This window comes from Tursiops truncatus, chromosome 3 (assembly GCF_011762595.2).
Source record: "Tursiops truncatus isolate mTurTru1 chromosome 3, mTurTru1.mat.Y, whole genome shotgun sequence".
Classification (NCBI taxonomy): Eukaryota; Metazoa; Chordata; class Mammalia; order Artiodactyla; family Delphinidae; genus Tursiops; species Tursiops truncatus.
The window spans coordinates 140,119,112-140,132,497 of NC_047036.1; the positions used below are offsets into that span (position 1 = coordinate 140,119,112).

At 37.1% G+C, this 13,386-nt stretch overlaps 1 pseudogene; it reads left to right on the plus strand.

Annotated features, from left to right (window-relative positions):
- LOC117311883 (pre-B-cell leukemia transcription factor 1-like) overlaps window positions 1–12,859 on the plus strand; it is a 122,637-nt pseudogene extending 109,778 nt beyond the window's left edge.
- The last annotated feature ends 527 nt before the right edge of the window (window positions 12,860–13,386 follow it).

The following is a 13,386-nucleotide window of genomic DNA, read 5'->3' on the forward strand; positions in this document are numbered from 1 at the left end:
TCCCATGTCCGTCTCTGGGCTCTGCACTCTTAGCCGCGGCTCGCGCCCGTCCCTGGAGCTCTCTCAAGCAGCGTTCTTAATCCCCTCTCCTCGTGCACCAGGAAACAAAGAGGGACGTAAAAGTCTCTTGCCTCTTCGGCAGGTCCAGACCCCTCCCCGGACTCTCTCCCGGCCAGCCGCGGCGCACCAACGCCCTGCAGGCTGTGTTCACGCGGCCAACCTCAGTCCTCTCCCGGCGCTCCGACAAAAGCCGGAGCCTCAGCTCCCAGTCCCGCCCGCCCCGGCGGGCGAGCAGACAAGCCTCTCGGCTGGTGAGTGCCGGTCGGCCCGATCCTCTGCGCTGGAATCTGTCCGCTTTGCCCTCCGCACCCCTGTTGCTGTGCTCTCCTCCGCGGCTCCCAAGCTCCCCCACTCCGCCTCCCGAAGTCTCCACCCGCGAAGGGGCTTCCTAGTGTGTGGACACTTTTCCTCCTTCACAGCTCTCTCCCGCTGGTGCAGGACCCGTCCCTATCCTTTTGTCTCTGTTTAGTTTTTTCTTTTGCCCTAACCAGGTACGTGGGGGGTTCCTTGCCTTTTGGGAGGTCTGAGGTCTTCTGCCAGCGTTCAGTAGGTGTTTTGTAGGAGTTGCTCCACGCGTAGATGTATTTCTGGTGTATCTGTGGAGAGGAAGGTGATCTCCGCGTCTTACTCTTCTGCCATCTTCCCGGAAGTCAGGGCTGCATTCTTGAAAAACTAAATGAGCTCTCCCTTTGTTTTACTCGCATAATGATTTTTAAAATGAAAAGTAATACATGTATATGGTTAAAGAAAAATCTAACAGTATAAAGAATAAGTTCTCCTTGCTCAGATTCCAAATCCACACAACGAATGGCAACCACTGTTAAAAATTATATTTATATATTTCAAAAATTATCTACATATGCAATCACACATAAATATTTGTGCATATCACACATACACAAAAGGCTCTTTAAAATACACAGATCAAAGCAGAGTGCAGTGTTTATTGTAATTTATTTTTGTAGAGATTGTATACATCAACACATATGTTGTCTTGCTTTCTTTTGAATAACTAAAGAGTAAGATAATACTACATTGTGTGGATTTGCTGCCCTCTCATTGTGCCATTAAGGAGATTTATTATTGACACTTCCAAAAATGAATCATTGTGTGCATACTTTTGAACACTTAAAGGAGAAAATATGTTGGATTAATTTCTGGAAATGAAATTACTGGTCAATGATTTGATGATTAAAGGTTTTTAAGTATATGATTAAATCATCCTCAAAACATTGCCCCAATTAACACCTGCCACATTAAGTACGAAAGTGCCTGATGTTTTACACCCTTGTTAACACTGTGTATTTTCTAACTTCATCTTTTTCAAACTGATAGGTGAAGAGTGGATTCTCATTTACATTTTTTAAAGTGCCAAGCTATTGGGTGAATATAAGAATTTTAGCAACATTTTAATATGGGTGAGTCAAGCACATCTGCCAGCTGTACAAGTTAAGAGACCCCATTTAAAATTCACAAAATTGCTCACTATGTTAGTGACTAGGCATGAGATTCTCTTTTAGTCAAATTAAATTAACCAGTATATAGATTTTATTTTAATAGACACTAAGTCAAGACCACCAACTAAAATTATTGTGGATAATTATGGTTTAGAAAATTAATGGTTAAAGAAGGGGAAATTTTTTTAAAAAGATTCTAGGCAGATAATTACACTCAATTTAAATCAATCTTTAGTGTGATAACTTAAGTATCCAGCTGCAGGCAAGTATTATGGCAATAGGATTTTTATAGTAAAAGTCCTGAAGTGCAGAAAAGTTTCAAGTGAGTGAACAGTTGAAAACAAAAAAAGGTTTCTCTACTGTAAAATTAGTGTAGTTTCATCACAAAAGTGAATTGTCAGTAATGACAGTATTGCATTATGAATAGATAGCTATTCATAAGTCCAAAAGCATTCAATATAAAAAGCCAAAATACATGGTAAATACCTATACTGTACCAGTTTAGTTGCTAAGGTACCTATCTAAACTATGTCAATCATGTGAATTTTTTAATTCCATGATGCAGCTCAAAGTTTGACTCCTACTCTACTTTTTTCTAGAGTGTTAGCTCACAAAATACACTTTCCACTTCCTTGTTAAATCTCATCCATAGTTTTACAAGTGACTCAGTACAGACAAAGAAAGTCAAAATAAGCATCTTAATGTCTATGCAGGGCAAAACCTTACATAATACTAGTCTTTTCCTTGTGACACATTTTAATCTTCCACTACTGAAAATTTCTTCTTTTCCTCTTTTCCTACTTTTTGGGATTCTTGCTTAAGAACAAAGCCCATATTTCTTAGAACATTCAACTTCATATTTTTAGAAAGTAAAACTCTTGCCAGGCAAGAGACGTATTGGTACTTTATGTGGAAAGAATCAGATTCTCAATTTCTCCATCTGGGGTCTCATGCTCTCTTACAATTTTATTTCTCAAACAAGAATTTGCTCAAGTTGAAGATACTAGGTAGGGAGGATAATTTTAACCTGCTGGTATATAAATAAACAACACAGACAGAAAGAAATCTTGTATCCTAACCCATGTTAGTGCCAGTGTGTAGGGATATTTACCAAAAAAAAAAAGAAAAAAAGGAGTGTTTTTTTTTATATACATAGTTAAATGACTAAGGGTTTGAATTCATTGTATAACTTCATTACAAAATGTAGTGACAAGCAACTTCAGAACATAAATATCTTATTTACACAAAATGTAGTTTTCATTCACCTACATGTCCCATAGAGAAATGTAGGCTGTTTGGGCCTTTGTCATACTGTCTGTTTGAAACATAGAGTTAATTGGACATTGTGAAAAGGGAAAAGAGAGATTGCAGAATGGTCATTTTGTTATCTCTGTCTGGAAGTGACACACGTGATTTCAAATAAAATTTCATTAGCTAGAATTTATCACATGTGTCTGCCTAAATGATAGAGGGCTATGAAGTCAAATATTATATTTGTATAAAAGGAGGGGAAAGGGGGATATTTTTGAAGACTAGTAATTTATACAAAATTACCTTTTTATAAAAAAAAATTTCCAAAATGATATAATGACTTATTATGAAGCTGTAGTAATTGAGAGAGTATATTGTTGACATAGAGTTGAACTAATTGACCAGTGAAATAGAATAAAGAGCCCCAAAAAGACTTCTGCAAAATTAGAACTTTGATGTCTCACAAAGGTGCTTCTTCCATCAGGGAAAAAAGGAGAGACCATTCTGTGGAGGTGGAAAAATGGTTATATCTAAGGAAAAAGACAAAATTGAATCTTTATTTCATATAAAAACTTAGTGCACTATGTTACATGTGAAAGAAAACTTCAGACTCATAATAGAAAATATAGATAAATATCATTTAGAACTTGGTCGGGAGAAAGTTCTTAAATAAAAGAAAAATATAACCCTTGAATAATGTAGGGGTTAGAGGCACTAACCGCCTGCACAGTTGAAAATCTGCTTATGACTGTAAATTTCCTTAAAACTTAACTTTTAATAGCTTACTGTTGACCAGAAGCCTTACCAATAATACAGTTGATTAACACATATTTTGTATATTATATACTGTATTCTTACAAAAAAGTAAGCTAGAGAGAAGAAAATGTTACTAAGAAAATCATAAGAGAAAATACACTTACAGTACCTTACTGTATTTAAGTTTATGTCATCTGTTTACAAGATGATGGAATGTTGGTACTTAGATCAATACTGTCTCATGATACAAACAAAACACTGTAGCTGTTAGGCATTTTAGTAACACTGGACCTCAAAAATAAAAAAAGCGAAAAAGATATTCATATTTATTTATAGGTATAGGTATAGATTCATGCATTAATAATGAAGAAGCAGCAATATGGTTGCTTTATGGTAGCCTAGTGTAATCGATAATGGCTCCACTATACACTAATGAATGGTTTTGAAATTTTCATGGCATACAGTATTACAGTTATTCATAATACAGTACTGGAAACATGTTAACATTAAAAACACCTGCGTTGGGGCTTCCCTGGTGGCGCAGTGGTTGAGAGTCCGCCTGCCGATGCAGGGGACACGGGTTCGTGCCCTGGTCCGGGAAGATCCCACATGCCACGGAGCGGCTAGGCCCGTGAGCCATGGCCGCTGAGCCTGCGCGTCCGGAGCCTGTGCTCTGCAACAGGCGAGGCCGCAGCAGTGAGAGGCCCGCGTACCGCAAAACAAAAACAAAAACAAAAACAAAACACCTGCGATGGTAGGCTGATACACAGTTTCTATAAGAGAGAGAGAGGCATACTGAACAGTAATGTAATTATTTCATTGAAAGCGAAGATATGAAACAGTAAGAAAACTAACCCATTATTAATTTTATGTTGTATATCACTTACCTTATGTCTATGTAAGGATAGGCTATCCACTTCAATACAAGTTTTGAACACGATATATTGTAATATATACTACACAATGAACACTTTAGGGATGATGATAATGTTGACCACAAACATGTCTCATACAGTTCTTGCTGTACAGTTATTAGATTTTCACATGAAGATACACATGTACACAACAGATAAGTTCATTAAATGTATGCATGATGATTATTCACTATTCATTAAGTGGAAATCTATCATCATAATGGTCTTCCTCTTTGCTGTCTTCACATTGAGTAGGCTAAGGAGAAGAAGGAGGAAAGGTTGGTCTTACTGACTCAGGGGTGGCAGTCACAAGAGGTGGAGGAGGTGGAAGGGGAGACAAGAGAGGCAGGCAGACTATATGGAAATACGTCATAATTTCTGTCTGACTTTTTGCTTTTTCAGTTCTCTAAAAAAGGTTTCTATACAGTACCAATCCTTCTACAATTTGCTTTAGTTTCACTATCATAGAAGGGTTCATGTTGTAAAAGAAGTCAAGAGTGGATTGAATAATCAGAACCTTTCTGCCACATTGTATAGTTCTGGGTGGACAGGGACATTGCCCAATATCAAAAGGACTTTAAAAGACAGTTCCTTACTGGCAAGGTCCATTTCCTGACTTCAGGGACAAAGCGTCAATAGAACCAATGTAGAAAAAGTTTCTTGGTCACCAGAAGCTGCTTCTCTTGTTATCTTGACATTTTTTAAGCAAAATCTTTTTTTCTAAAGTTATCAAACCATCTTTAGCTGGCATTAAATTCTCCAGCTTTATATCCTTTACCTGTCTTTTACTTTGTCATATACTGACTTTGATTTTTCTCCAATCATATTAGAGTCTATAGGTATCCTTTCTTATAGCAATCTGGCAAACACATAAAAGCTGTATTTTCAATATGCGATAAAAAAGTATTTTGCAAAAAGTGCAAGGTTTTCGTGCCTGCTGGTGTAGCTGCAGGGATGGCTTCATGAATTTGCTTTTCTTTTTTTTACAATGGTCCTTACACAGGATTCACTTATCTTGAAACGGTGGCAACCACAGCTGCAGACCTCAATCTACGATACATATCAAGCAATTCAGCTTTTTCTTGTAATGTTATGACTTTTCTCTGCTTCTTGGGAGCACGTTCAGCATCATTACCGGAACTCTGTATGGGTCCTATGGTGTTATTCAAGGTTTAAGGTATTTCGCTGAACACGATGGAAATTACGCGAGAACCGCGAGCGATCACATTCCCGCGATACGAGATTTACCGGAGAGACGCACTTGCTCAGGTGGGGACGATTGGCGTCTCTGGCGTTTGAACCCGAGGCTTACAGCAGTGGAGCTCCACACCGTAGCGACGGGAGGTGGCTATGAAATTATCACAGGACTACGGTATGTACTACTGTTAATTTTATGCAGTTATGACTTAATTCTGCACCTTTACATTTGTTTACACTTCTCTCTCGACCGCAAGTGAGGCCGTGTACGGCCTGTGTTTGTGTGCATACATTTTGACAAATTTTAACTTTATAGAAGATTGGTGTATATTTTATGGTAGTAAATGATAGAATAGACTAATAGCTACATATATTTTATGAGTTCTTGATGTACCTAACTTTTTCTTAATTTTTTCGACATTTCCAGGCTCTGCAGTTTGTCTGTGAGCTTTTTAAAATTGTTGCAAATCTCAAAAAATCTTTCCTAATATATTTATTGAAAAAAAAAAGTGTAGACGTGGAGCCCCGCAATTCAAACCTGTGTTGTTCAGGTTTTATTTAAAATTAAAGCTTTATATTAAAATTAAGAGCTGTTTGTTCATCACCCTAAACAATGATAAACCAACAAAAACAACAACACAATCATGAACACATTTTTAGTCCACACAACCACCAATGGGAGAATAGATAACTTTACTACAATATTTACACAAGGTATTATTTCCAGCAGAGAAATTAAATAAGCCATATCAGCAGTAGGTGAATCTTAGCAATGTAATATTAAATGACAAAGTCTCAAACAACTAGATATAGCATGATACCTTTTATAAAACTTAAAAATTTGAAATACAATAGAAACAAGAAGACAAGGGATACATGTAAATGCAACAAAACTATATTAAAAAGAAAACAAGGAAATGACAAACACATGATTTTGTGTTACAGAGTATGTTCACAGTTGTGTAGTACATTATTAAAAGTAGCTAACTAATTAATAATGAGAAAATGTTGTGAATCAAGGATTATAGTTAATCCATTCTCTGAACCTAGGCACTTAAATTTATAGAATCCAAAGTTATATATAGTTTTAGGAAAGCATTTCCACAAACATAAAACAGGGGACCTGATTTAATAAGTATTCCTCTTTAAAAAATGGAAGTTTTTAGTTAACCATAAGCTCAGCAGAAGCTAATTACTATCATAGCTGTGTAAAAAGTTAAAGTGAATTCTGTTAATTGAAAACTTGGAGCATTCCCCTCAGGTAAGGTTCTTCTACCACTCACATCACTCTACTGTAATCTTAAGTTAAATACTAGGAATATTTGTGAAGGCAACATTGGAGAGGGGCTTTCCCAAATAAGAAACCATTGGTTGCCATGTAGCTTGGTGGTTAAGGAGATATATTTTTGTGTTTTGAAATATGAATTCAAATCTTTTTTTTTTCCTTCTTGCGGCACGCGGGCCTCGCACCGCTGCGGCCCCTCCCGCTGCGGAGCACAGGCTCCGGACGCGCGGGCCCAGCGGCCATGGCTCACGGGCCCAGCCGCTCCGCGGCACGCGGGATCCCGCCAGACAGGGGCACGAACCCGCGTCCCCCGCATCGGCAGGCAGACCCTCAACCACTGTGCCACCAGGGAAGCCCCATGAATTCAAATCTTGATTTCAACCATTTACTAAATATATTGGACAAATAATTTCAAGTCTCCTAAAGTTAGTTTCCTCCTTGATAAAATAGGACAGCAATATTTGGGATAATGCCATTAGTACAGTGTCTTAACATGTGATAATCTCACAAGAAATGAACTATTATCATCTGTTTGATAGTTTCTACTGTTTTCCTGGAATTTTGAGAAGGAGGCTTACAGAAATCATTGTTACATGAAAACTAGAGGAAATAAGGAAATGTTGCTTAGAGAATATTTCTAGGCTAGGGTAGGATACTCTAGGGTACAGATGTGAGAGGTCTGGGGATTAACATGGTATTTTTAAAAATTAATTTATTTTTAGCTGCTTTGGGTCTTCATTGCTGTGCGGGGGCTTTCTCTAGTTGTGGCGAGCGGGGCTACGCTTCGTTGCGGTGTGCGGGCTTCTCATTGCTGTGCTTCTCTTGTTGTGGAGCACGGGCTCTAGGTGCACAGGCTCAGTAGTTGTGGCCCACGGGCTCCAGAGCACAGGCTCAGTAGTTGTGGCACATGCGCTTAGTTGCTCTGAAGTATGTGGGATCTTCCCAGACCGGGACTCGAACCCATGTCTCCTGCATTGGTAGGTGGAGTCTTAACCACTGCACCACCAGGGAAGTCCCTAACATGATTTTTAAAAAATACATTAACGTTTTGTGATTTAATAGATACATTAAAGCCATTTGGGTTTGCTTGAAAGAGCACAACTAGGACCAGCTGAAGGAGATTACTGGAAAGCAAAATTGAGATTAGAATAAGAATTTTCTAATTAGCTATCTAAATTTACAATAAATCACTTGATAAAAGAAAATATTTTACAACTAAAAATGTTAAAACAAAAGAGACAAACTTTTTAATATCGATCCCGACACTGAGTAATAAGTCACCTATATATCCCTTCCTTCAGTGTTTGGTGATAGAAAACAAAGTAGAGATGTGAAAAGTAACATATAACCATTTCCTCAAATAAGGCTGGGCTTTCTTAGTGCTTGAGTGCTGTGTTTGTTTCCTATGACTTATGTAACAAAATACCACATACTTGGTGGCTTAAAACAGCAAACATTTATTTCTCAAAATTCTCCAGGCCAGATATCAGAAATCAATTTCACTATGCTGAAATCAAGGTGTTGGGAGGACTCCCTCTAGAAGCTCTGGGCAAGAATCTGTTGTTTCCTTTTCTAGCTTCTGTTGGCTACCAACATTCCTTGGCTTGTGGTTGTATCACTTCAATACCTGCCTCTTTAATCATGTTGTCTTCTCCTTGTCTGTTGTCATATATCCCTCTGCATCTGTCATATAAACCCAGTTATGATGGCTTTTAGGGCCCACCAGGATAATCCAGGATAATCTCTCCATCTCAAGATCCTGAATGAATCGCATCTATAAAGTTTTTGTTTTGTTTCCAAATGAGGTAACATTTACAGTTTCCATTGTTTAGAGTGTAGATATTTGGCAGGGGGAGGGTGGGGTGGGGTGGTGGTGGTGAGAGAGAATAATTCAATCTAGCACAGGTACCTTCAATTTGAAACAGTTGATTTGATCACAGTTGTTTTAACTGATCAAGCCTATGTTTTTAGAGCACAAACCTATTCACCTGTCATTATAATTTTGGCATATTCCTCAAAAAATTTTTATGAGAAGTTAATGCTTTACCATCTAAGTCAGTACAAATGATGATTAGAATAATCAAGATTATCCATATTTGACATTAAGTATTATGGTGTGTTGATTTACTTAATTAGCATAAGCTTAAACGTTCTTAGATTTTCCCAGGTAGGCTCCAGATAGGCTCAGATAGGCAAAGAAGAAATTTATTCATTTTCTTATAACTGAATTCATTTTTTACAAGTCCACATTTTCACTTATTAGAGATAACTTTATCCATCTTAGGCAAGTGACCACTTAACTAAGTTACAACTCAGTCTTTTTTGGGTTACTACTCAGTCTTTTCAAAATTCCTTTTGGTCTCTTCTAAAGGTGGGCTATGTCATTCTGGCAACAAGCTGGAGATGGCATGGGGTAACTTCTGAATCTTTTGCTTTGCTTCACAAACTCCACGGAGGTGTAGTTTGACTCCCTGGTCCCCACCATCACTTGCTGGTATCCCCTGATGAACCCCAGCACTAGGGTCTGAGGACTCTGTATTGTGTCTTACCTTAGCCTTTTAGGTCTAACATCTTGATCTCAATCACATTTCTGTGTTTTTTGTGGTGTATAAGTGGGTTTTCCAATAGTGAAAGTATGGGCTTTTTTTCTGAGATGAGGTTTTTCAGACTATATCCTGAGCAGACTAAAATATAATCCCTTCTGTTCAGGCAGTCTACTCAAATTAATTTAGGTTTCTGTTACAACTCTATCATTGAGGCTAACCCTCTAGCACCTGGGAACTTTCTAATGAAGAGTGTAGACGACCTAACTCCAGAATTCTTACTTAGTTTGGGGAAGATATGTTGTTTATGTCACCCTCTCTTCTTTATAATTTACAGTATACACTATAAACCATAAAGGGTTGGCAAACTGTGGTCCATGGGCAAAATCCATCTGCTGCCTGTTTTTGTACAGTCCTCAAGTTAAGAAAGGGTTTATATTTTCACATGGTCAGAAAGATAAAATTTTAAAAAGAATAATTCATGACATAGGACAAGTACATATATTTCAAAATTCAGTGTCCATAAAGTTTTTTTAGTACACAGCTACACTTACTCATTTACTTATTGTCTATGGCTGCTTTCAAGCTACAATAGCAGAATTGAGTAATTGAGACAGAGATCATCAACTCCTAAGGCCTACAATATTTACTGTTTGGTCCTTTACAGAAAAAGTTTGCTGACTGACCCCTGATATAAGTGGTTTACTCAAGAGTCCTCAAACTTTGTCCTTTATATGTAAAGATAAACTTTTGGAATGGATAAAACAAAACAAAAATTTTCTCTCTTAAGTGACTGGCTGTTAAAACTGAAAGACTTGGGTTCATGAATATTATCTCTGTCACACATTAACAAAAATCTACTTAAGGGCTCAAATAACCAAAAATTTGTCCTCATTTTCTTTATTACTCATATTCTAAGGGTAGTAGATGAAGAGGAGCATGCTGTTTCTTGAATGGTGAAGAAAGGTTAGGGAAAAAGTAAATTGAGAAAGCACGGTTGCTGCTAGGCAACTCACATTAAAGCAATTTATCTGAAGTTTGCTCAAAAAAGTTAACCTTTATGGATAAATTTGAGGAAAGTTTACTTTGTGCTTTACAGAGACACACCTGCATGAAATGACAAAAATTATGTTTAGGTTAGAACTATACATGATAAAATTATTCAGTACTCAGTGAATTAGAAGACTTTCCATTAACAAAGGTAAAAATCTTGCCAATCTAAAATGATCATCAGATTAAATCCTCAGGCCAAGAACTATAAAACTTACAATACTTTTAATTTCTCTCAATATTTTTAATATATCTCACATTGGCTGTCCAATCATACATATATACATGCATACACACAGACACTTGTATACATATAAGTATGTGTGCATATATATGTGTATAGATGTATATATGTATTAGGATAGATACTGTATAAAGTGAAGATATGTTTGTGTGCATGTGTGTATGTACACTCTATATTAGTATGCACACTTACATTAGTATGTACACATTACATCTCTATCTGTAGGTAGATATTAGGTTATCCAATTTATATATCATAAAGGATAAAAACAAACAAATCCAGCAGTTAGGCTACAGTTGGCCAGAATTATGGTTTGAGTTTCTAATTGCCTAATTATTAAGTCTTGTTTCTAAGGATTTCTGGAAAGTATCTACCATATAGAAATGGCTTTATTCTTTTTATATTTTGTATTCAAATCTCATTCATCACCTAGAATTACTTATATATCTGTAGAATCAAAACGCAGTGTGTTTTATAAGTGTATGCTGTTTTAATTTGGCTTAGGAGACATTTTCAAGGATGAATTGGGTGCTATGTTTCAGCTTCTAGTTGACAATAAAATACCATATAGAAGTTGTTCTCCTAAACCTAGTTGTCACTCACAAGCCTATTTTAATACATTACTATATTAAATCTGTATCTCACTTTTTTCATTCTACAAATCCACTTAAGAGAGTTTTTAAAATGTTTGTTTTGTCAGGGAGAGAGTAAAAGAGGTGATAGAAAATAAAACTGAATTTATACATTTTCTTCATGTGAAAGTATCAATGTGCTTAGAGTTCAGGAAAATTGTTTTATTTTGAAAATAATTTTTCCAGTTCCCTTTCCAAGATGTGATGTCTTCAGTTATATTTCCCCAATAAATTGGATGCAGTTATCAATACTTCCACTATTCTTGAAGATAAAGCCAAACTCTTCCCTTAAAAATTTTGTTATATTTTGAATCATCAACAATAGTAGAAGAATTCTATGCCATATAGAAAGTCACTGGTAAGATGGTTCAATAATATATATAGTAGTCTTTATATAATAAAGACTACTATATAGTAGTAGTCTTTATATAATAATATATATAGTAGTCTTTCCTGTTTTACTAACACTAGTTATAGTTTATCATGTTAACCTTGAACAAGAGGATACTTTTAGGAGGCTGAGTAGATTATATTTCATGCTTCATTACAGTGTGTATATATATTGTGAAGTATATGCTATTATTAATATATATGGAGATAATTCATAGTCTTTAGAAACTGCTACTCAGTTATTATATACAACAAAATAAATGACGTGTGCATGTTCATATTCATGAGTGTGCAGTAGTGCTATGAAGCATAAACTTTGGCAGAGATCTGTGTCTGCGTCCCAGCTCTTTGCCAATCTTAGGTAAATACATCTCCTGAGACTCAGTTTTGTCACTTGTAAAATGCCAATCACGTAAGATTTTCATGATGACTCAAAGTTATACGAAATATGTATTGTATATTTAAGGCTTAAAATTTAGTGCCCATCCACTCCTTCTAAACTTTTTATAGCACAGTCAGCCCTCAGGATCCGTGGTTTTGCATCCATGGATTCAAACAAGCAGGAATCCTGTATGATGTTTATGATCCTCGGTTGGTTGAATCTGCAGAATGCAGAGCCCTCAGGTATGGAGGGCTGACTGAGGGACTTGAGCATCCTTGTATTTTGCTATGGGAGGGCTTTTGGAACCATTGCCCCGTGGATACCGAGAGAAGACTATATGATTTTAATTACTGTCCTCAATTTTTAAAAAGAACTATGAGGGCTTTCCCGGTGGCGCAGTGGTTGAGAGTCCGCCTGCAGATGCAGGGCACACGGGTTCGTGCACCGGTCTGGGAAGATCCCACATGCCGTGGAGTGGCTGTGCCCGTGAGCCATGGCCGCTGAGCCTGCGCGTCCGGAGCCTGTGCTCCGCAGCGGGAGGGGCCACGGCAGTGAGAGGCCCGCGTACCGCAAAAAAAAAAAAAAAGGACTATGATTTCCATTCAACATAACCTTTAAATTTTAACTCCTAAATTCAACTTCATCAAATAACCAATTATCCTTGAAATCTTTCTTTTTCTTTTTTCTTTTTAAGCTGACATATTAGAGCTAAACAATCTCAGAGTAATTCTTACTTATGATACAATAAACACTGCATTTGAGTGTAAAGATCTTAGATATCTTCTAGTCAAACATCTATATAAACTCAGTTCACAACACTCATGATGATGATTCATTCAGCCTCTGCTTTTCATGCTCCACCAACAAGCAATTTACCAATCCTGAGACACAGCATCCAATTTTAGGCAGTTCTAATTATTAGATATTTTTATATAAGGAGAGCCAAGCTACAGTTCTGTGTAACTTTATTTAGCCCATCATTCCGTATAAAAGGTAGATAACTCCTCCTCTAAATCATCTCTTTTCTAGGCTCAACATAAGCCTCCTTGTCCCTTGAATGAAGACAGTTTCCATCTTCTTCCCCACTGAGGTTCCTATTACTATTACTGAGGCAGGAACTGTTCTAAGTACTTATTCTCCCATTTAGTGATCACAGCAACACTATGAGGTGGGTGTCATCATTGCCCTTCCCCCACCCATTGTTGCAGTTAACAGACGGAGACAA